This window comes from Dendrobates tinctorius, unplaced genomic scaffold (assembly GCF_039654945.1).
Source record: "Dendrobates tinctorius isolate UK_male_01 unplaced genomic scaffold, ASM3965494v1 ptg000103l, whole genome shotgun sequence".
Classification (NCBI taxonomy): Eukaryota; Metazoa; Chordata; class Amphibia; order Anura; family Dendrobatidae; genus Dendrobates; species Dendrobates tinctorius.
This window is the reverse complement of record NW_027361771.1, coordinates 31,921,061-31,949,000: the sequence shown is the minus strand read 5'-3', so window position 1 is coordinate 31,949,000 and position 27,940 is coordinate 31,921,061.

Below are 27,940 nucleotides of genomic sequence, written 5' to 3'. Positions count from 1 at the left end.
GGACACGCCACTGTCACCTATAGGGCGCAGTCAGACGGCGGTATGACACGCATGACGATCGCATCACAATGCCCAGACTGTCTGGCAGCTCTCCTGACCCGTGTTTGACAGCCTGTATTTCTATATAGCAATACAGGCTGTCACACTCAGGACAGGAGAGCCAACGGCAAGTTCGGGCATTGCGATGTGATCGTCAGACTGCACCCGTATATTGATATTCTGGACATGTCAGGAGGGGTTGTCGGAACTTCGCCCCATCTGGACACTCAGTGCTGAAAAGATCTATTGAAATATCCATAGAGCCGTAATATACAAATATTCTCTGTGATATCCATTCTTAACTCTGCTGCCCGACTAATTCATCTTTCTCCTCGATACTCCTCCGCTTCTCCCCTCTGCAGATCTCTTCACTGGCTCCCATCACCTCAGCGTTTCCAGTTCAAATTTCTAATACTGACCTACAAAGCCATCCATAACCTGTCTCCTCCATATATCTCTGAACGAATCTCCCTATATGTTCCCTCACGTAATCTCTGGTCCTCCCAAGACCTCCTTCTCTCCACACTTATTTGTTCCTCACCTAATCGCCTCCAAGACTTCTCCCGAATATCCCCCATCCTATGGAACTCTTTGCCCCAACACGACCGACTTACAACCACATTCGGATCCTTCAGACGGAACCTGAAAACCCACCTCTTCAAGAAAGCTTATGGAGCACCCCCTCAAGGCTGTGGGTTACTCGCTGCCAGGCTGGTGTCTTAAAGGGATGTGTCATGGCAGCAGGGACCCAGTCCGTGGCCCAGAGTGTCCATGCAAAATAAGAACTGCTGAGAAATAAAGTCTATGTGTAGATAAGTTCATGACACCACCTGTGGTTTCTGGTCAGAGGTAACCAGCGCTGCAGAGCCGATCCTCTGGACTGGTGGTGATGCAGCAGATTTGGCATAGCTCTCCACAGGCAGAGCTTTTGTCCCAGGGCAATGATGATAGCAAAGATGTTGTGTTTGGTGGTGGAAGATGTAGCAGAGTTGGGTAGGTGATGCAGGAAGCAGGGCCGGACTGGGACAAATAAGCAGCCCTGCCACACAAACCCCACCAGCCCATATACTATAGCACTCATCAGCCCTGATAGTGAATTTTTGCTATAATTTGTTGTCCCCTCATCACTTTATTAAAGGAGTTATTTGAAGAGCCACATATTAGTGGCGTCACAGTGCGTATGATTGACCACAGCTCCATTTACATGGTGCTCTTCAAAGCTACATTTCCCAGGATCATGTGGGTTCCAGCGCTCAGATCCACAACAAACAGAAAGTCATCCCCTATCCAAAAGATAGGGGAGAACTTCCGAATTTGGATAACCCTCCATACAGTATTATGGGCACCACATAGTCCTCCATACAGTATTATGTGCATCACTTAGTCCTCCATACATTGTTATTGGTACAACATAGTCCTCTTTACAGTATTATGGGCACCATATAGTCCTCCACACAGTATTATGGGCCCCACATAGTCCTCCATACAGTATTATGGGCACAACATAGTCCTCCATACAGTATTATGGGCACAACATAGTCATACATACAGAATTATGGGCATCACATAGTCCTACATACAGTATTATAGGCATCACATAGTCCTCCATACAGTATTATGTGCATCACTTCCTCCATACATTGTTATTGGTACGACATAGTCCTCTTTACAGTATTATGGGAACCATATAGTCCTCTATACAGTATTATAGGCACCATATAGTCCTCCATACAGTATTATGGGCCCCACATAGTCCTCCATACAGTATTATGGGCACAACATAGTCCTACATACAGTATTATGGGCACAACATAGTCCTACATACAGTATTATGGGCATAACATAGTCCTCCATACAGTATTATAGGCATCACATAGTCCTCCATACAGTATTATGGGCATAACATAGTCCTCCATACAGTATTATAGGCATCACATAGTCCTCCATACAGTATTATGGGCATAACATAGTCCTCCATACAGTATTATAGGCATCACATAGTCCTACATACAGTATTATGGGCATAACATAGTCCTCCATACAGTATTATAGGCATCACATAGTCCTCCATACAGTATTATGGGCACCACATAGTCCTCCATACAGTATTATGGGCAACACATAATGCTCCATACAGTATAATGGCCCCATATATTGCTCCATACAGTAAAATGGGCCCCACATATTCTTCCATATGGTACAATGAGCCCACATAATGCTCAATACAGTATTACGGGCCCCATACATTACTGCATACAGTTTAATGAGCCCCATATAATTCTCCATACAGTATAATGGGCCCTCATACTGTATATTACTTCAAACAGTATAATGGGCCCCATATATTACTTCACACAGTATAATGGGCCCCATATATTACTTCATACAGTATAATGGGCCCCATATATTACTTCATACAGTATAATGGGCCCCATATAATACGTCTCCCTGTCCCCACTGCTCTGGTCTCCTCAGTGTATTCTGCTTGGCACAGAGGATGCGCTGTAGTGATGTCATTGTGCCCTCTGCACTAAGATGTCACTGAGCTCAGACACAGAGGGGGAATGATGGGAGAGGGAGCATCAGCAGCTGGCTCCCTCACTCATCATTGTTTTCAACTGTGTCGGCGCTGGCACCGGAGCCCCACTACTTACAAGCCCCATTGCATGCCAAGTCCCCGACGGCACTTGCCCGCTTTCGCCAGGTGGTGATGTCAGCCCTGATATATGTGTCATAATTGAGCAAGACCAAATATTAACCAGTAGGTGAAATGCTTTGAGGACACACACCTTTAAATCAAAGGAATTTATAAAAAGAAAATAATCAGCACACCGATTAAATAAGAGAAAAGTGGAGGTCTCTATTAGCCCATGTGGTAATATTTCAATTCCATAGCAGAGAAATGATCTGTTATAGATCTAAAACTTTGTCACATGGGCTAATAGTCCGCCACTTTGCACAATTCATCAGAGCGCTTTTTATTTTCATAGATACACACACTTAGAGCAGATACTTATATTTACACCATGTATACAGGATAGGAGGAGTATACACAAAGTACACAGCTCTACACTATATACTGTGGTAAGGAATATAGAGTGGAGCTGTGTATATACTATATAGTGTAGAGATGGGCGAGTGTATAAAGTGGGGATTCCACACTATATACACAGCAACATACTATATGAACAGCTCTACACTATATACACACAACCCTACATTATAATTGACAGTATTATACTATACTAGAGGTGTGCCGGATGCTATCGCATCGGGAGGGAAGTTTGTGTGTAGGGTATGTGTCCCGCCACTGCCTGCCCACCCACCTCCTTGCAGTCACAGCCAGCAGGAAAGACGGTGGTTTGCTGCCTGTGCTGGAGATGGGGTCAGCAGGAAAGACTGTGGTTTGCGGCCTGTGCTGGAGATGGGGTCGGCAGGAAAGACTGTGGTTTGCGGCCAGTGCTGGAGATGGGGTTGGCAGGAAAGACTGTGGTTTGCGGCCTGTGCTGGAGATGGGGTCGGCAGGAAAGACTGTAGTTTGCGGCCTGTGCTGGAGATGGGTTCGGCAGGAAAGACGGTGGTTTTTGGCCTGTGCCTGCCCACCCACCTCCGTGCAGTCACAGCCAGCAGGAAAGACGGTGGTTTGCGGCCTGTGCTGGAGATGGGGTCGGCAGGAAAGACTGTGGTTTGCGGCCTGTGCTGGAGATGGGGTCGGCAGGAAAGACGGTGGTTTGTGGCCTGTGCTGGAGATGGGGTCGGCAGGAAAGACTGTAGTTTGCGTTCTGTGCTGGAGATGGGGTCGGCAGGAAAGACGGTGGTTTGCAGCCCGTGCTGGAGATGGGGTCGGCAGGAAAGACGGTGGTTTGCGGCCCGTGCTGGAGATGTGGTCGGCAGGAAAGACGGTGGTTTGCGGCTTGTACTGGAGATGGGATGCGGCACCACCAGAGGGCACCCGCACCCCATCTCCAGCACAGGCCGCAAACCACCGTCTTTCCTGCTGGCTGTGACTGCACGGAGGTGGGTGGGCAGGCAGCGGCGGGATGCAGCGGGTGTCCCGGCGGCGGGGGTCCTGGTGGTGGGGATCCAGCGGCGGGTGTCCCGGTGGCGGGGGTCCGGTGGCGGGGGTCCTGCGGCGTGGGTACTGGCAGTGTCCCACTGGTGGTACAGCACAAGGGCCTGGTACCACCAGCGGGTGCCATATTGGAATACCCATCACTTGGGTATTCCAATATGGCGGTCGGCGTACTTCCAGTGCGACGCGGTGGATTGTGGGATTCGAGGACATCCAGACGGAAGTGGATGACAGACAATTTAAGGCAATTATATATATAGATTATGCTACATACTGCTGAATATATATCACATTGAGACTACTGTATATACATATGTATAGATGGGTGCTGGGGCTGATGTATATACGGGTGCTGGGGCTGATGTATATACGGGTGCTGGGGCTGGAACAGAGAGAGAAAGAAAGAAAGAGGGGACAGAAAAAAAGAACAGAGAGAGAGAAAAAAAGAAAGAGGGAAAAGAAAGAACAGAGAGAAAGAAAGAGGGGAAAGAAAGAAAGAGGGGAAGAAAGAAAGAACAGAGAGATAGAGAGAAAGAAATATAAGAAAGAAAGGAGAGAGAGAGAAAGAAAGAAAGAGACCAGAGAGGGAGAGAACAGAGAGAGAGAAAGAAAGATGGAAAGAAAGAGAACAGAGAAAGAAAGAACAGAGAGAAAGAAAGGAAGAATAGAGAGAAAGAAAGAATAGAGAGAGAAAGAAAGAACAGAGAGAGAAAGATTAGAGAAAGAAAGATTAGAGAGCGAAACAAAGAACAGAGCGAAGGAAAGAAAGAGGGGAAAGAACAGAGAGAAAGAAATAGGGAAAAGAAAGAAAGAAAAGAAAGAGGGGAAGGAAAGAACAGAGAGAGAAAGAAAGGGGAAAGAAAGAAAGAAAGAACAGAGAGAAAGAAAGAAAAAGAACAGAGAAAGAAAGAGTGGACAGAAAAAAGAACAGAGAGAGAGAAAGAAAGAGGGAAAAAAGAACAGAGAGGGAGAGAGAAAGAAAGAGGGAAAAGAAAGAAATAAAGAAAGGAAAAAGAACAGAGAGAGAAAGAAAGAGTGGACAAAGAAAGAAAAAACAGAGAGAAAGAAAGATGGGAAAGAAAGAAAGAACAGAGAGAGAGAAAGGAAGAGGGGAATGAAAGAAAGAACAGAGAGAAAGAAAGAAAGAAAGAACAGAGAGAGAAAAAAGTAAAGTAAGAATAGAAAGAAGGAAAGAAAGAACAGAGAGAGAAAGAAATAAAGATTCTATAAAGATACTATAGCTGCCAGGCTCCCATTGTAGTGCCCACCTGAGCCTCCTGATGTAGGACATATCATGATCCGCTCACATGGCCGTCATCTCCGATTCCATGGCAATCCCGCTGTCCGTGCTGTCGAAGGAGCACAAGGTGATGGATCTGAAGCATTCCCTTAAGTCCCTCCATGGTCCCATCACAATCTCCTCACGAAATTACCTCATTTCCGGTCAGCTTCCATCACGTCACTTCTGGTAGAACATCATGTGCGAGTTTTAAAGTGCTCCTTGGGGTTCCGCCGTGTACTCTTATGTCCGTGGGAGAAGTAAGCTCCCGGCTGGGGCAGTCTCTCTCTCAAAATCAGAACTGTCCCGCTGGATCCGGGACAGTTGGGAGGTATGAATGCTCCCCACCCTACACCTCGTACACGCATGGCTCCGCACGCCTCATGCACACATGGTTCCGCTTTGTATGCCTCATACACACATGGCTCCGCTCCGTACACCTCCCGCACACATGGCTCCACTCTGCAAAACTCGTACACATGCGACTCTGCTCCGTACACCTTGTACACACGCAGCCACGCTCTGTACACATTATACACACATAACTCCACTCCGTAAACCTGGTACACATGCGGCTTTGCTCCATCTACCTCGTACACACGCGGCTCCGCTCCAACACACGCAGCTCCACTCCATACACACACGGTTCTGCTCCGCTCCGTAAACACAAGGCTCACATCCGTACATTTTGTACATGCAGGGCTCCGTTCCATACACCTCGTACAAACACGGCTCCGGTCCGTAGACCTTGTACACATCTCCGCTCCATACACCTCGTACACATGCAGCTCCACTCTGTACACACACGGCTCTGCTCTGTATACACCTGGCTCCACTCCGTACACCTCTTACACATCCGGCTCGTACATACACGGCTCTGCTACGTACACCTCGTACACACACGGCTCCGCTCTGTACACCTCGTACACACACGGTTCCGCTCCGTACCCCTCGCACACACTCGGCTCCACTCCATACGCCTCGCACACAATCGGCTCCGCTCCGTACACATCATACACACACGGCTCCGCTCCGTACACCTCGTACACACGCGGCTCCGCTTCGCACACCTCGTACACATACGGCTCCGCTCTGTACGCCTCGCACACACGCGGCTCCGTACCGTACACCTCTTACACACATGATTAAGACCTGAGGCGTCGAAACGCGTTGTTCTGCAGTCATCCGACTGATATGCTGTACCTGCTGGAATTTTAATATGCATTGGCACAATAAAATGGATTTTTAATTTTCCATTCCTGGCGCTGGAACTTTCTTCCCTTTTTTCTACTATTGATTGACTGCCTAGTCAAATCCGTGCGCAGGATTTGGATCCTACCAGCAAGGCAGTGCGGTGAGCTGGATTATTCTGTTCTTTTACCTCTTACACACAGCTCCGCTCCGTACACCTCGTACACACACGGCTCTGCACCGTACATCTCGTACACACACGGCTCTGCTCCGTACACCTCCTACGCACACGGCTCTGCTCCGTACACCTCGTACGCACACGGCTCTGCTCCGTACACCTCATACGCACACGGCTCTGCTCCGTACACCTCGTACGCACACACGGCTCTGCTACATCCACACTGTAAACCCCTCCTGACCTCACACAGAAATCTTACCTCATCCAGCACCATGACAACCAGCACAGCAGCGTCCTGCACATATTGAGGGCTGTGCACACAGGACCTGTGTTGAGGTCACAGGAGGGGAGGAGTCGGGTCACATGATCAGGGGCCTGGGACAGAGGCTAGTGATCATGTGACCCTTGACTCCTCCCCTGCTGTGACCTCATCACAGGTCCTGTGTGCAGGGAGCAATCTAGTGACGCTGTTAGAGGCTCAGGCTGCGATGGGTCTGTGGGACTCGGTGAGGATGTGGTGCATGGGGGGCGTGGCGGCTTATCTCCCTGCAGTGCGGGCTGCGGGAAAGAAAAATCCTGCAATGGTTGGGAGCTATGGACCGGCGGCATAAGGAACAGGCCAGTGGCCGCACCAGATGAGCAGGCACTGGCAGCCCGTGGCCCACATGACAGCGGCACAGGTGGAAAATGACCGGTTGGGTACATTATCAATCCGGGCCTGGCAGGAAGAATTAGAGGGAACAGCTGGGTGCAGTTCCAAATGTTTACTCACAGTTCTTATGGGCCCAAGTGCCCGCTTGGCGCTGCGTCCTCCAGGTGAGGGGCTCAGCAAACTCCCAGGTAGATCAGGATACATATTCACAGGACTCCCTTCAGTGTGTGCCTTTCCTTGCTGTCTCACTGTGCTAATTTCCTCCCTCCTGTCCAGCACCTTCAGTAGCAGTGTCCCAAGCCAGCAAACTCGGGTCTTGTTGGAAATAACCTCTAGGTTCCTGGATCCTATGTGTCTGCCTTTTCAGCAAATGATTGTGGATTTGGCTGCAGCACTTGCAATGCTTGTTAGCCTCTGGTTGATCTAGCTGAGTCCGTTGTTCACGCCACTAGTTTTAGGGCCAGTCCATATACTGCGACCTGATCCCTCCACTCGAGCCCCACAGGCCGTATGGTCGTTGCCCGTGCCTCTAGGATCCCTTCCCTGTTAGGAACGGCGGAACGCACGAAATAAAAGTAATAAAGTGCGTTCGCCGCTCGGGGTCCACTGTGCAGTAGGTGTTACAACCGCTGCTGAGTAATGGCAGACGAGCAAAATGGCGATATAATGCGCACGGGTTCAACTTCACCCAAAGTGCGCAGAGCGGGCTCTGTTCACACACAGATGCGCCGCAACAAAAACATACAAAAGGCTGAGCCTGTTAGAGTCACAGGCCTCAGGTAAATGCACACACGGTATAAGGTCACAGGAGCAGGAACTAAAGACAGAGGGGCTGCGTCCGTCTAGACTTACCGCGGCGCAGGACACTGCCGCTGGACAACACAGCTACAAAGCAGGCGCTATGTCGGACGCTAGCGCAGAGGTGCGGTGTGCACAGTGGCCTAAGGCTTGCCACAGACTGGCGCAGACTACTGAACTAATTCCCTAACCACATGCGTAATATCAGAGGGAAGGGGTTTCATAATAAGTCAGTCACCAGAATCATACATCCATCACCATTCACACATAGCAGTATAGTCTATACTAGCGTATGGCGGAACGGCCATGCGCGCTTTTTATAGCAGCCGGGACCTTCCGGAAGCTTCCAGATCTCCGAGATGGACCAATGAGATCTGGAGCAGGACCTGAGCACATGACTCCCGATCTCCAATGGGAAACCGTCTCATGAGCATGCTCAGTAAGAGGACAGAGGGACTTAGCCCCTGGAGAGATTTGCTGCAAGTCAATCTCCTCTGAGGTAGATAAAGAGCAAGAGACCGCAGAATGTAAAGGGACTGTCACACTAAGCGATATCGCTAGCAATATGGCTATAACGTTACAGGTTTTTGTGACGTTATAGCGATATCGCTATGTCTGATACCTCCGACAGCTCCCCCGCTGGTTATCGCTGATCGCGCGGGAACGTCCTGGACCGTTTCTCGTCGTCAGCTTCCTGCTGGGCTTCCTGTGGTGCCGACGAGCGACGTGTGGACGCGGGCGGGAGGACGTCAGGATCGCCTCGTCTGACAGGTAAGTAGCGACCCCCGACCCCTGCTATGTCGCTGGTGAGATCTGCCTGTGTGGCAGCTCATTAGCGACCACTTAGCGATGCACCAGCGATCCTGACCGCGTCATATTGCTGGTCGGGATCGCTGGTGCATCGCTAAGTGTGACAGTACCTTAAGGGTCTGGATTCCTGCAGAGCAGACGCAGGAACCTGACTCCTAACATTCCCTCTACAGGGAGCTTCCTTCTGTCTGTTTCCTTCCCTGCAGCTCCTCCTGACAGGAAGCTGCTTCACACACATCTTTCCACTTCCTTCCCTCCTGACAGACTCCTGACTAAACTCTCTTCTCCCGCTCTCATCCTACTAGCTCCACCCACCTCCCAACACCCTTTACCACCCAGGCAGGTTTGAGATCCTCCTCCCGTAGGGTACATCCAGATGCCCTGCTGCTATAGGGTGTGTGTTGGGTGCAGGTGTTAGAGTCCTGTGAGGTGCTCCCTCCTTACCTGAGAGTGGGGTACCACACCTTTGGGTGAGGGGCAGTACCTCTGTGGCGACTGAACACTCAGGGGCGCCACACTTACAGCCTGCAATGACCCCACTGCCTCCTCACCACTACCAGAGATACCGCCTAACCAATACCAGAGCTGGTGCAACCCCTCGACATACTGTCTCCTTCCCCACCTTCCTGTAGAATGTAAGCCCACAAGGGCAAGGTCCTCTCCCCTCTGTATCAGTCAGTGATTGTTAGTTTGTTTACTGTAAGTGATATCTGTATTTTGTGTGTAACCCCTTCTCATGTACAGCACCATGGAATCAGTGGTGCTATATAAATAAATAATAATATTCAATCATGGAAATCTTTGGTACTTTATAGAGGGCCATTCAGTTTGACAATTGGTTGAGAGTAATCTTGCATCCTCCATGCATAACATCTTCTCACATGTCGCTATAACATGTCACTAGATACTGAATGGTGAATTTAATTCTTAAAGGGAATATATCATCAGAAAATGACCTATTGTTTAACCCCTTCACGAACTTTGCCGTTCTAGTACTGCTCTGCGGGAATTGCATTTCTGCCTGGAGCAGTACTAGTATGGTGCAACGATCACTGCGGCCTCACGCTGAGTGCCTCTATGATCGGGTGTGAGTGCCAGCTGTATGTGACAGCTGACACCCCGCAGCAACACCCATTAACAGTATCCATGGAGACCCCTGGCACCAAGATGGTCGCCAGGTCCTTCTGGGTCCTGCAGGACCTGAAAAGTGTGGCCCCCCAGGAGTCTGGTTGCCACAGAGGCATTGCCTCCCTCACAGGGGGTGATGACGTGCCTGGAAGCAAGGAGGGGTTCCCTGACCAGATAACACATACATCCAACACTTTTCCTGACTCCAGACAAGAAGGGGGAGCTCTAAATCTGGTTTCAGGGGAGCTTCTTTATTAGTTCTGGCCTGGAGAAGGGGTCAGTCAATGTCTGGGACTGAGAGAGACAGAGTCTGAGTGAAAAGAGGAGGGAGGAGAAGTGAAAGAGAACCTGGGGAGTGGAGCTGTGACCAAGCTCACCCCAGAGTACAGCGCTAGAAGCTGGACGCCCAACAGCTAAATCCAGAGAGCAGGGGATTGCAGGTCTCCTGGCCCCGCAAACACCTGAAGGCACAGCACCAGACCAGAGCCTGGAGCCGCCATAAAGGAGCGACACCTGAAATAGGCTCAAGCTGCCTGCCTTGTGGGCAAGTACTTCAGAACAATAAGGAACAGTGGACTGAGCATAGCTTTAGGCAGCAAGGACCTCAGAGGACAGCGCAGTAAGGAGTCCTCAAAACCCATCTGGCTTAGTGGATCCTAAGTTGCTTCCAGGCTCCCTGGATCATCTGTAACTAGTGCCCCGGCCTGCACTTCAAACCGTGAGTAAAAGTGTGGAAACTGCACCCTGCTGTGTCCTCGGAGTTATTTACTGCGCCATCCACCCTGCACTACATCCATCATCACCATCTTTAACAATATAATTGCCCTGGGACTAAGCTCTACCTGTGGAGAGCTGTATCAACTCTACTGCATCACCATCAGCCCAAGCGGTCCCTTTAAGCAGTGTCGGCCATCCTTGGCCGAGTACCACAGGTGGCGTCACGAATCATCTCTTATAAACTTTATTTCCCCTTTAATGATTATTTTTCATTGGACGCCCAGGGCCATGGACCAGGTCACTGCTGCCATGACACATCCCCTTAAGAACTGGCCAGGTACCGAGTATCCCACGGCCCTGGTGGACGCTCCATTTTCACGTCATGAACAGGATTTTGGAGCCCGGCATTGCTGGATACTGTGCACCAGAGATTTTATTAAATTGTGAAATTACCGCCATTGTTGTGTCGCACGGTGCGCGGGAAGAGAAGAGGGGCATGTCATCGTGGGCGGATCCTGGAAGAAGGGCACAAAGTGAAGCTTGGGCCGCGCTGTGTGGTGAGCGGAAGCAAAAGGCCCCAATGGGGAAAATCTGGAGGAGCTACATCTATCCTGTCTGCAGAGCAGCCGCTTGCAACGGTAACAACACGCAGGGCCTGGCTGAGGTTCACTGGGGGGGGGGAAAGAAAATGTCCAATCTGGGTGGAGACCCAGCGGCGTCCACAGCCGCAGCCCCCATGATGCAGCCAGATCCAGCAGCGGCCACAGCCCCCATACACCGTCTGGATCCAGCGGCAGCCGCAGCTACCGCCTCCATAATGCCGCTATCGATGCCGCACATACCGGGGATGGCCTGGTTACCGCAGTACTCAGGGGAGTCACACACCCAGAGTGATTTCAAGGAGAGATTATAGAAAAACGGAGAAAAATTGGGTCACCAATTGCTGCATAAATAGACACAATTTTATTAATTGCAAAAGGACATATATTGGGAAGAGACAAAATTCATAAAATAGTCACATAATGAGTGTAAAATAATGGGAGAATAATGACCATTACCCGGAAAAGAAAGGCCAGTATAGCCCTATTGTCAGTAACCCCTGGGTAGAGGCATGATGAGGCTGGTCAGATTGCCAGACGGATTGGCGACATGCAACCAGAAATGACAGGTAGTAATGCACATGTAAGAGGATAGGCACCCTGCCACACAAATTACATATCGACAACTAGAAGGCAAAGAAGGGCCAGGCTCAGCACATAATGTACAGCTGGTAGCCGCCAAAGGGGCACACAAAATAACATATGAGGTGAAGCAGAAAAATCCTCTATAAAATAAAGCAATGTTGGAAAAATTCCCTGATAAAAAGGCTTAATCACACCACCCCCAGAAAAATCATGAAACAACATTAGCCAAAGAATAAATTACTCATTGTAGAGGATGTAGGGGAACACCGGCCCGCAAGGAAGAAGAGTGGAGGTGCTACACTGGGGGCACTTCTCCAAGATTGCAGGACACATTGGGACTAAGAAGACATTTGCTCTCTTCTCCCGCTACTATTGGTGGCTGTCCCTCCGCCAAGATGTGACGGATTTTGTAGCCTCCTGCATGACCTGTGCTCAAAACAAGGTTCCAAGACTGTTGTCTCCCAGCCTCCTTCACCCTTTACCTGTTCCTGTGGTCCCTTGGCAGCACATCGCCATGGACTTTATCACTGACTTGCCCCGTTCCTCCGGGTGCACGACTATCTTGGTGGTAGTAGACCGGTTCTCCAAAATGGCTCATTTCATTCCACTGCCTGGGTTACCATCGGCTCCTGAGTTGGCCAAGATTTTCATCCATCAAATTTTCATATTGCATGGACTCCCTCAGCGGATTGTGTCTGACCGAGGAGTTCAGTTTACCTCTCGGTTCTGGAGAGCACTCTCTAAGATCATGGGCATATCTCTGTATTTCTCGTCCGCCTATCATCCTCAGACCAATGGGCAAGTGGAACGGATTAATCAGGTTTTAACATCTTACCTGCATCATTTTTTTAATGCCCATCAAGACAATTGGGTCACCCTTCTTCCCTGGGCAGAGTTCGCCCATAACAATCATTCCAGTGAATCTATCAAGTCACCATTTTTTGTGGTCTCTGGCCAGAACCCTGGTGAACCTCTTCCCATGACCACAGCCTCTGGTGTACCCGCAGCGGATTCCCTCTCCATGGAGTTTTCTAAAGTCTGGAGGGAGCCAAGGAGGCACTCAAATGGGCAGGTGCTCGGATGAAAAGGCATGCAGACAAAAGGCGGAGGGATCTCCCACCATACCGGCTTGGCGACAAAGTCTGGCTTTCGACCAAATATATCCGACTAAAGATTACCTCGTACAAACTGGGTCCTCAGTACATTGGTCCTTTTGAGAACCTTGGATACATCAACAACGTGGCCTATAAATTGAGGTTGCCTGCTTTGCATCGGGTCCCTAACGCATTCCATGTCTCGCTCCTAAAACTGGTCACCCTTAATCGGTATCGCACTGCACCACTTGCTACCACTCAGCCAATAGGGGCCGACAACATTTTTGAGGTAAGGGATATTCTGGCCATGAAGAGAGTCAGGGGAAGAACCTTCTTCCTTATCGATTGGAAGGGATTTGGCCCTGAGGAGAGGTCCTGGGAGCCTCGAGAGAACATTAATGCACCACTTATTCTGGAAAGGTTCTTGACCAACCTCAGTAGGGGGAGACGTAAGGGAAGGGGTACTGTCATGACGGCGTCCGCTGCCGTCACTACTGCCACTGCCGTGCCTGCCTCGCGCATCCTCACTCACGTGTTCATCTCGCGCTGCGCTGCTTCCAAGTCCTGCCGCCTTGCTGCCTGGGGGTCCCAGCGTCTCTCTCCTTCATTGTTGGCCTTCTTGCCAGCAGCGAGCCCGCGCATGCGCCTTAGGCTGCGGGCGGGCGCTCCCCAGCTCCTTTAACCCTATAGCACCTGCCTCGGAAGCACTAGTGCTTCAATCAGGTGCTGACACAGGGTATATCAGGTGGCTCCTCCATATTAGAGGCGCCTGATTATTGTGTGCACGTTATGCGTTAGTCCTGGCCTTGTTCGTGGGTTCTGCCCACTACTTTCTTTGTTATTTAGTCTGACCTTGTTCTCCTTTGCTTGCTCTGTCCTGATAATCATGCCATCAGGATCCCCATGCACCAGCACCAATGCCACAAAAAACTCATCCACCGACCGCAAAGATGGTGAATCGGTCAGCAGGGAGAAGGCCCAGGATTGGGGATCATCCTTAAGAAGGGAGACTATAATTCCCACCCATTGTTCCTCACTCCCTGATGAATGAGGATGGAGCCTGAAGCACAACTTGCAGGCATCCCTAAATACCAAAACTTATCTCTCCCTGCCAAAAACCGGTCAGGGAGAGAGATTTTGGGTTCCAGTAGAGCCTGCAACTGAGCCGAGGCCCAGATCCCCGTCAACTGCTGAAGCTGCTGCGTCAGCTGACCCCACAGCTCCCTAAGCTCATCAGTGAGGTCTGGAGCAGTTGGGCAAAGACCTGCATTTGAGACATGGCTCACCAGAAAAAATGAGATGGTTGGTTATAATGTCACGATGTGACTCTATCCCAACGTGTGGTCAGTCAACGGATGGCGCAAATCACACACAATGGAATGAAAAAGGCAAAAAGAAGGCCCTAGCGATAGGGAATGAGGGATGGTCACCACCTGTGCTCAGCCTAAGCCTGTCCCTGCACTCCCCTAACACCCTATGCAGGTCCTTCCCCCTGCCGCCATCAGGAACCTAATCCCTAGTGTCACCTGTCTCTGCCCTGGCTAATGCACTGGCCAGCAAGGAACACTAGCCTTGCCACTGCATATAGTACACACAGGGGAAAGTGACAAACACCAAAAGGGACTAGGAGAAAAAACACCACACTTAACCAATATGCACCGCTGCAAAGCTCCACACCGCTGATATCAACTGCAACAGGACTTTTAACATCAAATGTGGCAGGCACCAGGGAGCTGCTTCTGCTAGACTGGTCTCCAGAAAGGACCTGTATAACCAACAGTCAGCTGATGCATCAGATGACTCTATAAAGGATGGTGGGAGTGGTCACCACCTACATCACCTGACCCAGCAGCACTGCAGTAACACCAGGTTGCCAGCGGGTGAAAAACTGACATTAACCCCTGATGGTCTGACAGGAAAAAAGTTTTAACTTAGTGGAGCCAGAACTACCACAACTCCAAAAATGGATCGTGACAAAAGGTTTAGCCCCAACAATAAGGCAGTGGAAATGTAGACATGTCAGTGTAACAGTATCCTCCGGTCGTGCAGTCATTAGCATTGCGTATGTTTCCCTCTTTATCCGCCGTACAAACAGTAGTGACTTTATTGTCTATTTGTGCAGACAGATAATTGCAGTCTGCAATTATTTAAAGAGCCACTTTTAGTTAAGTTGCATTGTGGGATTTGTAAATAGGTTGAGCACAAAAAGCTCCATTCCATGAAATGTGTTCAGCTCGCTTTGTCCGTGAGTCACTAGAACCTTTCTACGTCTGTTTGCTGAGAGTATATGGCGGCCATAGTATGAGTGCGCTGTCACTGCACCTGTATGTATCATGTAGGGTCATACATGGGTCTCTCAGCTCTATTGTATCTTTGCATTATATATTTACAACCCAACTTGGAATCTTGAATGGCAAATCTGCCTCCATTTACTGGGATGAATTATCGCTAATCGCTTAGTCAAAAGGTACATAAGGTGTCCTGAGATATTTGAGCCTTTTAGAACAATGAGCACGTGGAAAAGGGATGGTGTAATGCGGGGGTCAGATAGATAAGTTTAATTAATCATTTATGGTAATAGCCACACTGCTTTTTGCACATCTAAGCCCATTAATAAATTCCAATTTGCACTAATTTATCATTTATTTGACATGTGCATCTCACCCTCATCTTGGGCATTAGAGCTGGTGGTACACTGATCACTATGTGTTACCCTATTCAAAGACTCAAACTTCTTAGGGAACCATATGTACCTTTTCAATGGACAATTGATACTGCAGTGATAATGCATCATAGTACAATCAGGCAGATTTGCCAGGCAAGATGCCAAGCTGGAAGCCTTGGAGTGAAAAGTGGGAACAATTAGGTAAAACATTTGGATCATGTGCTGCCGACAGGAGGTGCCATAGAGAAGTACAGGCGCTTCTCACAAAATTAGAATACCATCAAAAAGTTAATTTCAGTTCTTCAAGACAAAAAGTGAAACTCATATATTATATAGAGTCATTACAAACAGAGTGATCTATTTCACGTGTTTCTTTCTGTTAATGTTGATGATTATGGCTTACAGCCAATGAAAACCCAAAAGTCATTATCTCAGTAAATTAGAATACTTTATATCACCAGCTTTAAAAAATGATTTTAAAATCCGAAATGTTGGCCTACTGAAATATATGTTCAGTAAATGCACTCAATACTTGGTGAGGACTCCTTTTGCATCAATTACTGCATCAATGTGGCGTGGCATTGAGGCGATCAGTCTGTGGCACTGCTGAGGTGTTATGGAAGCCCAGGTTGCCTTCAGCTCGTCTGCATTGTTGGGTCTGGTGTCTCTCATCTTCCTCTTTACAATACCTCATAGATTCTCTATGGGGTTAAAGTCAGTCAAGTTTTCTGGCCAATCAAGCACGGTGATACTGCTGTTTTTAAACCAGGTATTAGTACTTTTGTCAGTGTGGACAGGGGCCAAGTCCTGCTGGAGAATGAAATTTCCATCTCCAAAAATCTTGTTGGCAGAGGGAAGCATGAAGTGCTCAAAAATTTCCTGGTAGACGGCTGTGCTGACTTTGGTCTTGATAAAACACAGTGGACCTACACCAGCAGATGACATGGCTCCCCAAACCATCACTGATTGTGGAAACTTCACACTAGACCTCAAGCAGCTTGGATTGTGGCCTCTCCACTCTTCCTCCAGACTCTGACACCCTGATTTCCAAATGAAATGCAAAATTTACTTTCGTCTGAAAACAACACCTTGGACCACTGAGCAACAGTCCTGTTCTTTTTCTCCTTGGCCCAGGTAAGACACTTCTGGCGTTGTCTATTGGTCATGAGTGGCTTGACACAAAGAATGCGACGCTTGTAGCCCAACACTAAATATAGGGGACGCAGGTCGCATGCAGCGTCATGCGCCCCTAGGAGAAGCTGACCGGAGGGGGCGTGGCCAGGGGCGGAGCTTAGCGGCGGCCCTGCGCTGCGCTTGGTAACGCAAGTCTTAAAGTAGCTTTAGGCTAGTTTCACACTAGCGTTCATGGGTGCAGCGCAGGGCCGCCGCTAAACCCCGCCCCCACCCCCTCGGTCAGTTCCTCCTCTGATTGCATGAGGCTGCTTGCGATCAGCGTATCCTATATTTAGCGTTGGATATGCTGATCGTGCGCTGACCTGCGCTGGTCTGATTTTGCTGGCGCTGCGCCCTCTTGGTGCTGCACCCAGAGCACAAAAATGCAACACAGCGTGCTTGTGTGTGCTGGGCGCAGCGCCAAAAGGGCGAAGCGCCAGCAAAATCATACCAGCGCACGGTCAGTGCACGATCAGCGTATCCAACGCTAAATATAGGATACGCTGATCGCATGCAGCCTCATGCGATCAGAGGAGGAACTGACCGGAGGGGGCGTGGCTGGGGGCAGGGCTTAGCGGCGGCCCTGCGCCCACGAACACTAGTGTGAAACTAGCCTTAGAGAGGTATTCCCATGGTTACAGACCAATCAATTTTTGGGACCACCTTGACATTGGTTAATGGGCAGGCATGATTTGGCCAGATTGTGTGCAAAGCATCTCATTTTTTTTTAATATTCAGAAGCTGTATTGCTATTCACATTTCATATATTCCACATTAACATGCTTTAGAGTGTTAATGTGATAGAGTGCAACCTTTTTTGTACATTGTATGTGGAGGTAGCTGCTCCTGGTATGCACCTATTCAGACTAGCTTGGATGTGCCATGTCCTGGATATGTCTTTGTGTGTTGGCTCTTGAAGCAATGATTCCAGCAGCAGTCCACTCCTTGTGAATCTACCCCAAATTTTTGAATGGCCTTTTCTTAATAATCCTTTCAAGGCTGCGGTTATCCCGGTTGCTTGTGCACCTTTTTCTACCACACTTTTTCCTTCCACTCAACTTTCCATTAATATGCTTGGATCCGCACTCTGAACAGCCAGCTTCTTTAGCAATGACCTTTTGTGGCTTAAGGGCCTGTCACACTAAGCGATATCGCTAGCAATATCGCTATAACGTCACTGGTTTTTGTGACGTTATAGCGATATTGCTAGCGATATCGCTATGTCTGATACTTACCTCCGACCGGCTCTCCCGCTGATTATCGCTGATCGCGCGAGAACGTCCTGGACCGTTTCTCGTCGTCAGCTTCCTGCTGGGCTTCTTGTGGTGCCGACGAGCGACACGTGGACGCGGGCAGGAGGACATCAGGATCGCCTCATCTGAAAATTAAGTAATGACCCCCGACCCCTGCGATGTCGCTGGTGAGATCACTAGCGACCACTTAGCGATGCACCAGCGATCCTGACCGCGTCATATCGCTGGTTGGGATCGCTGGTGCATCGCTAAGTGTGACAGTACCTTTACCCTCCTTGTGGAGTGTGTAAATGACTGCCTTTCGGACATCTGTCAAGTCAGCAGTCTTACCCTTGTTTGTGGAGCCTATTGAAACAGACTAAGGGACCTTTTTAAATGCTTAGGAAGCCTTTGCAGGTGCTTTTTGTTAATTACGGTATTCTAATTTACTGAGATAATGACTTTTGGGTTTTCATTGGCTATAAGCCATAATCATCAACATAAACAGAAATAAAAACTTGAAATAGACCACACTGTAATGACTCCATATAATATAGGAGTTTCACTTTTTGTATTGAAGAACCAAAATAAATTAACATTTTGATGATATTCTAATTTTGTGAGAAGCAACTGTATATTCAGCCAGTGGAAGGGTATGAGAATGGTGTCCATGTATTTCCAGGAACCACAGGAGACTAAGTCAAAGCCCCACGATTAGTCCAATGTTCCCACTTATACTTAGCTATTTTTTGGACCTAAATGTCTGACACAGAAGAACAGCACAATATGACTTCTAGCATAGATAAGCAGTTATGTGCCTTTCAGTGGTATCCCATGTTAAAAGGGAGTCTGTCAGTAAGGACAGCCCCTTAAACTGAATACATGGGCATGTAGGTGTTTGAAATGTAAATTTATCAACACCTTTATATCTCATATCTGTTGCTGCATTCCAGATAAATTAGTTTTAGTTAATTGGCAAATAAGGTGTAAAGTGCTCTGGGTGAGGCAGAGCACTTAACCAGCCTCTGATGCGCGATAGCGTGCCATCTGTGTGTCATCAGGTGCCAGAGAAAGAAATCAGACAGTGAGCTAACACTGAAGCTAAAGAGGCTGGTGCTGGGCAGAAAAATAACTTTAGGAGGCAAACGATTGCTAAATGCTCTGTATCATCCAGGGCACTTAAGGTACTGTCACACTTAGCGATGTACCAGCGATCCCGACCAGCGATATGACGCGGTCAGGATCGCTGGTACATCGCTAAGTGGTCGCTAGTGAGCTGCCACATAGGCAGATCTCACCAGCGACATCGCTGGGGACGGGGGTCGCTACTTACCTGTCACACCAGGCGATCCTGCGTCCTCCCGCCCGGCTCCACGCGTCGCTCGTCCTCACAGCAGGAAGCGCCGCAGGAAGCTGACGACGAGAAACGGTCCTGAACGTTCTCGCGCGATCAGCGATAACCAGCGGGGGAGCCGGTCGTAGGTAAGTGTCAGACACAGAGATATCGCTAGCAATATCGCTATAACATCACAAGTAATAGCGATATTGCTAGCGATATCTCTTAGTGTGACAGGCCCTTTAATGACTTATTTGCATATTAGTTAAAATGATAATTTCTCAGGAATGCAGCAGCAGGGAGAAGGGTGTCAATGGATATAAGGGTGGCTTTACATTTCAAAGACATACATACCCACATATGTGGTTGGGGGGCAGTGGAGTAGATGTTGGTCTTACCAACAGGTTATCTTTAATGCTCACCCATGGTGGGTCAGACTTGAGATAAGCGGGCATATAGATGAGAAATCTTTTAAGCAAAAGAAAATCTCTGACCCAGCAGTTTGTTTAACCAGACCTTTTACTGAGCAGAGGCATAATCCCATGTTACTGTTACCCTGACAATGTGGACAAGATAATAATGAGTAATTATATTTATCTGCCTACAAAGTGCCTGGTGCAGCACTAATTTGCTTCAATTACTCTGAGTATCCCCATGAGAGCTCTGTGATGATGTCAGAGGGGTCCAAAGACACATCAGTCCTTCCATTTGTGCTTGTCTTTAAAAACCATTTCAGCGATGGTTCCAGGACTATAAGATGGGTGAGGGGAAGTCCATTCAGAAAATATTTTCCAGTTTAAGAACAAGCTGATACAGTTCATAGAATGAATGGCTAAAAATAACATTGTTGCACACATTTACTATTCTACTATAAAGTTAGAATAGAAAGTCTTAAAATGGGCCAAATTAATCACAGTGGCTTAACCTGTTGGATAAATTTGGTACACCTTTAGACCCTTTTGTGTTTAACTGTAACTGATTTACGACAAGACATAGGCTTAAAACATCCAAGTGGTCCGCATACTACTCTGCAGTGATGTTCTAAAATTTCATTTAGAAAACAGCTGTCAGGTACAGCCAGACTCCCTATAAAGAAGGCAGAGGTGGTTTATTACCTTCTCTGCCTTCCTGACCACTGTATACACAGCACTGAACCAGCAGTTGTGTATAAAGTAAAAGAAGTGTAGGCATTGCTTGCTCCTCCAGATACAGCAATGCCTGGTGTAGGGAGGTAGCAAGAGCTGCTAGTTCCTAACAGACCCAGATCAGCTCTGCTATGTAGCCAAGAGGCTGAATTTTCCTTGTAACTGGGGCCAATATTCCAGCTCCAGTTACAGGGGAAATTGGATATAAAATAATTTAGCTATAATTTCTAATGCCCTCCAAAGGTCTTTTATGACATGATGGTGGAAACAATGTATGAATTAAATAAAAAGTAAGTGGCTAAAAAAATGGTAAAGGAAATAAATAAAAAAGAAAGCGACTCCCATTGAAAAAAGTGTTGGTTATATAAAAATATTTTTTACAGAAACAATAACACTATTTAAAAAGGTCAAACAGACACATATTTCCTTTTTTATTCATATTTTTCCCTAATATTGGCAAAAAAGATATAAATATTAGGCACCATGTGTCACAAGAAAGGGCAAAAATTATTTTAATCTAAATGAGAAAACTTTTTAGAATGCTAACTGTAAGAAAAAACATGAAAATATGCCTATTCATGAATGAGAGACAATTGCCTATTTTTGAACTGGATATACCAACTATTATTTGTCTTGCGCTGACCTAGCAATTTACACAATAATTTTACTGTACAATTTTGGCTCTTGTACCATTTTCCATCACACTAATCCACCTCAAGTTATATGATAAAGTGTCTAAAATTCTCAATAACTGGGGTGAAATGCATGCACAACAGTTTTGGGAAACAAACTGAGTCTTACAAGAGGAGACACAATAAAACTATAGCGGTGGGCAACTGCAACACTTTACTCTCAACACAGCACAGCACACATGCTCAGTACTTACCATGGGCCCAGTCAACCTCTCTCAGCAGCAAAGATTGTCTGGCAACTCTCGACCATTTGTGGCTCAGCTTGTAAAGTTTGATCATTCCAGTTTCCTAAGCCTCTCTGCCTGGGGAGCCAATAGTTTCTCTTTTCTAATGGCAGCATTCTCATGCAGGTGGGCTGGTCTCCTTCACCTTGGATACAGTGACTGCAGCTGGGGTTGCAGAATTTGGCAAGCTCCTTTGTGGCTCTCTCTAAAGCCTTGTGGTAAAGCCCCTTAAAAGTAAATGTTACTCACCCTCACTTGTGTGCTAGCTATGCTGCAAGTGAATCTCTGCTGCTGCACAGCTCTCCTTCTTCTACCTGCACATCTGACCTTTAGTGGTGGGAAGTGAACCAGGAACTTTTTTGTACTCTATGTAGCATTTACATTTGCTGAGTCTTTGCTGCCCTTTAACACATTCATGTCACCTGCAATGTTACTCCAATAATGTACAGCACCACTTTTAATGAATTTGTCGGGCTGGTGTTGCCACGCCTTGTCTGGTCCTGGCTCCTCCCACTTTGGTAGAGCTGACCAAAAGTGGCATGAAAATGGCAAAAGTCAAAATTTCTTTGCAAAACTTATTGTTGCACAGAAATGTTGCAACTTTTCAAAGTGTTTTGAACCAGATGTTAACAATTTGATCAATTGGGGCCAATATGTCTTATATTAGAGACATCAATGATAATCTAAAGTGATAATGTCACTTATGTAATCAGGTTTAAAACAGTCCAGAACATAGGAGTGGAATTTAGGTGTCATCAGTCCTTAAATCTGCCGCCAGTCTTTTGCTGCCTAATATGAGAGTGACGCGCCCCAGGGGCCGGGGATCACTCGGTACCGGGCCGGTGTCTTAAAGGGGAAGTGTCGCAGAGACTGTGACCCGGTTCGTGGCCCCAAGCGGTCATGTAAAATGGGTGGAATTAAATAACAAAAGAGTCTGTATGAATTCGTGACGCCACCTGTGGTATTCTGGTCAGTGGTGACCAGCGCTGCAGTGTTGCTTCTCTGGGATAGATGGTAGGTTGCAGCAGAGTTGGTAAAGCTCTCCACAGGCAGAGCTGTAGTCCCAGGGCAGTTGAGATGAGTTTGGAGATGGTGAGGTAGTGTGGAGTGGAGGATGTAGCAGTGCTGGGTGAGAGGTGCAGAAAGGAGGCAGATGACACAGTTGCATGCAGTTCCAAGGCTTTACTTACAGTCTGGTGCGCACAGATGCCCACTTCAGTGCTGTGTTCTCCAGGTGAGGGGTCCAGACAACTTCGAGGTAAAATTAAGTACACCCTTCCAGCAATCCCTGTCAGTATGTACCTTCCCTGGCCGTCTCCACACAATATGCTGCTTTCCACTTTCCTTCCTTTCCAGCACTTCACAATTATCGTCCCAGGCCAGCAGCTGTGAATCCTGTCAGACAACGCATACCCTTCCGTTTCTTTGATCCTATGTAGCTGCCTTTCCAGCCGGAATAACTGTGGTAAGGGGCTGTGGTCTATGAAGTCACCACAGCTATCGGCTTGTTAGTAGCGCCCTGAAATACGCTCAGTAGGCTAGGGACCGTGACCCTTTGCGACCCTGTTCTTCCTCCACCTGATGGCCGTCAGCGTGGAATGAGCCCCAAGGGGAGTATGCTCCAGCCGTGTCTCAAGAAGAACCAACTTTCCTTTTAGAGAGCTTTCTGTCAAGCTATTCAGTCCTGCAACTCCTGTTGACTAGAGCTGCACAAGACACGTCCGTCTCTTTCCCTCCCTCTGAGGGAATCTGACCTAACTTCCTACAATTCTCCCATTCTGAATCTACGCTCCGCCCACCTCCCAACACCCTTTGTGTTCCAAGCAAGGGCCATAAAGGGTGCTCTGCTATTCTACGTGTGTGACTGGGATGTGGGATGGAATGATGGTCAGGTGTCTCCATCTTACCTGGTTGTGGGATACCACAACTCTGGGTGAGGTGCAGTATCTCTGTGGCGACTGGACCCTCAGGGGCGCCACAAGAGCAGCATGATGTAATGGCAGACACCCCGATTCCAGGAATGTGTTACTTACTAGGCTGCTTGCTGTAGTTTTAAACTATAAATTTCTTGCTGACTCAGCAAGAATTTATCACTAGAGGACTAGTAGACCTGCTGCTAGGTAGTCTTCCATATTCATGAGTTCTGTATAACTCTGCCCCCCATCACTATTGCAAAACTGTACACGGAAGCAGCCAAACAGTGATCTGGACGGGGCTATACAGAGCTCAACACTGCAGCAAGCAGCCCAGTAAGTGATACATCACTGGAATCAGGGTCACTGTCTCTAAATTATGCTGTTCTCAGATGGGGTAGCAAGATCCTGGTGCTAGATTTTTTCTAGCTTTTCCAAAAGGTTGACAGACTCAATTTCACCATAATTATAGGCATGTAGAGTCCCCTCATAATATGAAACTGCCAGCCAATAACTATTGTTTGGAAGCTAGGTCTCCTGTCCTACTCTTTCCCAATACAACCATATTTGCTGATGGGCTGGAAGTTTCCACAAGAGCTTGAGGATTATTTGAATGATGTGCTTTCATAGCCCTAAGTAGTTTGGCCCACCCCAAGACCTAGTAAGTGCTATGTCGTTCCTTCCCTGCGGTTATTGTGCTGTTACAGGGCTGTTCGGACATTTCTCTGGTAATCCAATAAACGCTTAGGAAAGCGGTCTTATATCATAAGCTGATTTCACGTCTATGAGACATTCTCGGATGTAACAAGATTATTGGTCACTTTAACCCTCCGGTACTAAGCAGACCCTATCATGGCAATGCTTTGACGCAGTTTTCGAGATTTAACTCTTTTCAGTACTGTCTTGGAGCACATTTGCTCTTTCTTTTGTAAATCAGCAGGTGACTGCTCAGAACTACCATGTTCTGCTAATGGTTCCCAATGAATGTAACAGGAATCAAATTAACCTGCTAGAACTGTGATGGAGCGCACGCTCTGTACTCAAATGCGTAATTAAGTAATTATGTAGTTGTTGATGCACTGGGCCATGAAGAACATGGGTTTAGCAATTACCTTGCTGTGCGGAAGAGCAAGCACTAGTGGCACCTGCCTAAGGTGTAGTGTTGTGGAGCCTGAGTTATGCATTTAAAATGGTAGAAAAAATGAAATGTATAGTTTCCAAGTAAATTATTTTCTTCTTTTTCATTTCTTTTATTCTTTGCTGTAATGGTGTTTAATTCTTTCCTGTTGCAGCCAACATTTGTTTTTCTCCATTTTGTTTTTTCCCCTCTGCATTTCAACAGCTATAATTTTATTATTTTGTACACATACCAAATTGAGTTGTAGGTTTAAATGACACCATTTATTTTACCATAAAAGGTACCAGAAAATGGGAAAAAATTATAAGCGTGGTGAAGTCACGAAAAACATTGCAAACTTGACAGTGTTTATTCTGTTCCAATGAGTGGTAAAATGGCCCGGCAACTTGATTACGGCGATGTCAAACTTATGGTTTGTCGTTGTTGTTTTTCTTATTTCATCAAGTAATCCTTACAGGACCAGTGCAGTGATTTTTTAGTTTTATTCCCCCCTTTGTTAGCAGTCATGTGTGTATGTGTAAGGCTGGTTTCACATTAGCGCTTTTTAAGCGCACGCACGGCCGGGGGTAGCTCCGCCCCCGAGCCGGCTCTCTGCCCGGCGTGCCCGCCCCTTGCTTGTAGCGCCGCCTCCTAGCGCACAGTGGCGTCTGCGATCGGCGCACCCTATCTTTAGCATAGGGTGCGCAGATCGTGCGCAGGCCGTGCGCTAGTTGCGCTTTGACCTGCGCTGCACATTTTTGACGGTGCGCCGTGCGCGCCAAAATCCGAAAAGTTTGATTTTGGCGCGCACGGCGCACCGTCAAAAGTGCGCAGCGCAGGTCAAAGCGCAACTAGCGCACGGCCTGCGCACGATCTGCGCACCCTATGCTAAAGATAGGGTGCGCCGATCGCAGACGCCGCTGTGCGCTAGGAGGCGGCGCTACAAGCAAGGGGCGGGCACGCCGGGCAGAGAGCCGGCTCGGGGGCGGAGCTACCCCCGGCCGTGCGTGCGCTTAAAAAGCGCTAATGTGAAACCAGCCTAATGTGCACAGTAACATATTCACTGGTCACCATTTTTGCTGTTTTCAATGGTGTTCCGGTTCCCGCTTGCTGAATCACACCATATTTTGTGCTGAGTCTGGTAGGCTTATATTGAGAAAAGGTAAGCATGCTGCAGACACTGTGCGATTCTGGCGATCACCAATGCAGTCGCGTGGTATTGGAACGCCGCTGAAAACAGCGACATATGAGTATGTTACTTTGCTCATTACACATACACACAAAATTTCTAGTAAAGGGGAAATAATAATAATAATCTTTATTTATATAGCGCCAACATATTCCGCAGCGCTTTACAGTTTAACAGTTTCAAAACACAAGTCATAAGTAACAACGCTAACAATACAATAATTAAAGCAAAATAAGACGAAATAAGACGACCCTGCTCGTGAGAGCGTACAATCTACAATGAGGTGAGGGAGATACAGAGTACAGGTGTGTATTTACAATGGTGTATTTACAATGAAGGTCCAGCCATCTTGCAGGAGTGAAGGATGGATGGATATAGTGAATGGGCTACGCACGCACACTTACACAGAGAATGACTTTGATTAGTGAATGTGATAGGCCGCTCTGAACAGGTGTGTTTTGAGGGAGCGCCTAAAACTATGCAAATTGTGGATAGTCCTGATTTCTTGGGGTAGAGCATTCCAGAGGATAGGAGCAGCACGGGAGAAGTCTTGGAGTCGGGAGTGGGAGGTACAGATTAGTGCAGAGGTTAGTCGAAAGTCGTTTGCAGAGCGCAGCGATCGGCTAGGCCGATAGACAGAAATGAGAGAAGAGATGTAAGGGGGTGCCGCACTGTGGAGAGCTTTGTGGGTGAGAACAAGTACTTTGAATTGGATCCTATAATGAATGGGCAGCCAATGTAAGGACTGGCGAAGAGCAGACGCGTCCGAGTACCGATTACCCAGATGGACGATCCTGGCTGCTGCATTGAGTATGGACTGGAGAGGGGATAGTCGAGTGACGGGGAGGCCAATTAATAGAGCGTTGCAGTAATCCAGGCGAGAGTGGATCAATGCAACAGTGAGGGTTTTTGTTGTTTCCATAGTGAGAAAAGGGCGGATTCTAGAGATGTTCTTTAGGTGTAAGCGGCAAGAGCGGGCAAGGGATTGTATATGGGATGTAAAGGAGAGATTGGTGTCAAACATAACACCCAGACAGCGCACCTGCTGCCGGGGTGTTATTGTGGTACCACCCACGGAGAAGGAAATGTCAGATTTAGGGAGGTTAGTAGACGGCGGGAGCAGAAGAAGTTCAGTTTTGGAGAGGTTGAGTTTCAGATAGAGAGCGGACATGATATTGGAGACTGCGGACAGACAGTCACTGGCGTTCTGTAGTACAGCGGGGGTAAGGTCGGGGGAAGACGTGTATAGTTGTGTGTCATCAGCATAAAGATGGTACTGAAAGCCAAATCTGCTGATGGTCTGTCCAATTGGGGCCGTGTAGAGAGAGAAAAGAAGGGGGCCAAGGACTGAGCCCTGAGGTACCCCGACAGCAAGAGGAAGAGGAGATGACGTGGAGCCAGAGAACAAAACACTGAAGGAGCGGTCAGAGAGATAGGAAGAGAACCAGTAGAGTGCAGTGTCCTTAATGCCTAGTGACTGGAGCCTAGAGAGTAGGAGATGGTGGTCAACAGTATCGAAAGCTGCAGATAGGTCAAGAAGAATGAGCAGAGAGTGGTCACCGTTACGTTTTGCTGTCAGAAGGTCATTGGTCACTTTGATGAGTGCAGTTTCAGTCGAATGTAGGGGGCGGAAGCCGGACTGTGAAGGGTCTAGAAGGGAGTGAATGGAGAGGTAACGGGTAAGGCGGGAGGAAACTAGGCGTTCCAAAAGTTTAGAGATGAAGGGGAGATTGGAGACTGGTCTGTAGTTGTTTGTGCAGGATGGGTCGAGAGCAGGTTTCTTTAGTAGTGGAGTAACGATGGCGTGTTTGAAGGAGGATGGGAAAATGCCCGAGGAGAGGGAGAGATTAAAGATTGTAGTTAGGTGGGTTGTGACGACTGGAGAGAGAGACTGGAGGAGATGTGAGGGAATGGGGTCGGTAGTGCATGTAGTCGGACGAGAAGAAGAGAGGAGTCTGGAGACTTCTTCTTCTGTTATGGGATCAAATGTGGAGAGTGAGCCAGGGGAGATGTAGGAAGGGATGGGAGTCACAGCACTTGGTGGTTGGGAGCAGATTTCTTGACGGATATTATCTATTTTTTCTGTAAAGTGGGAGGCCAGGTCATCAGCAC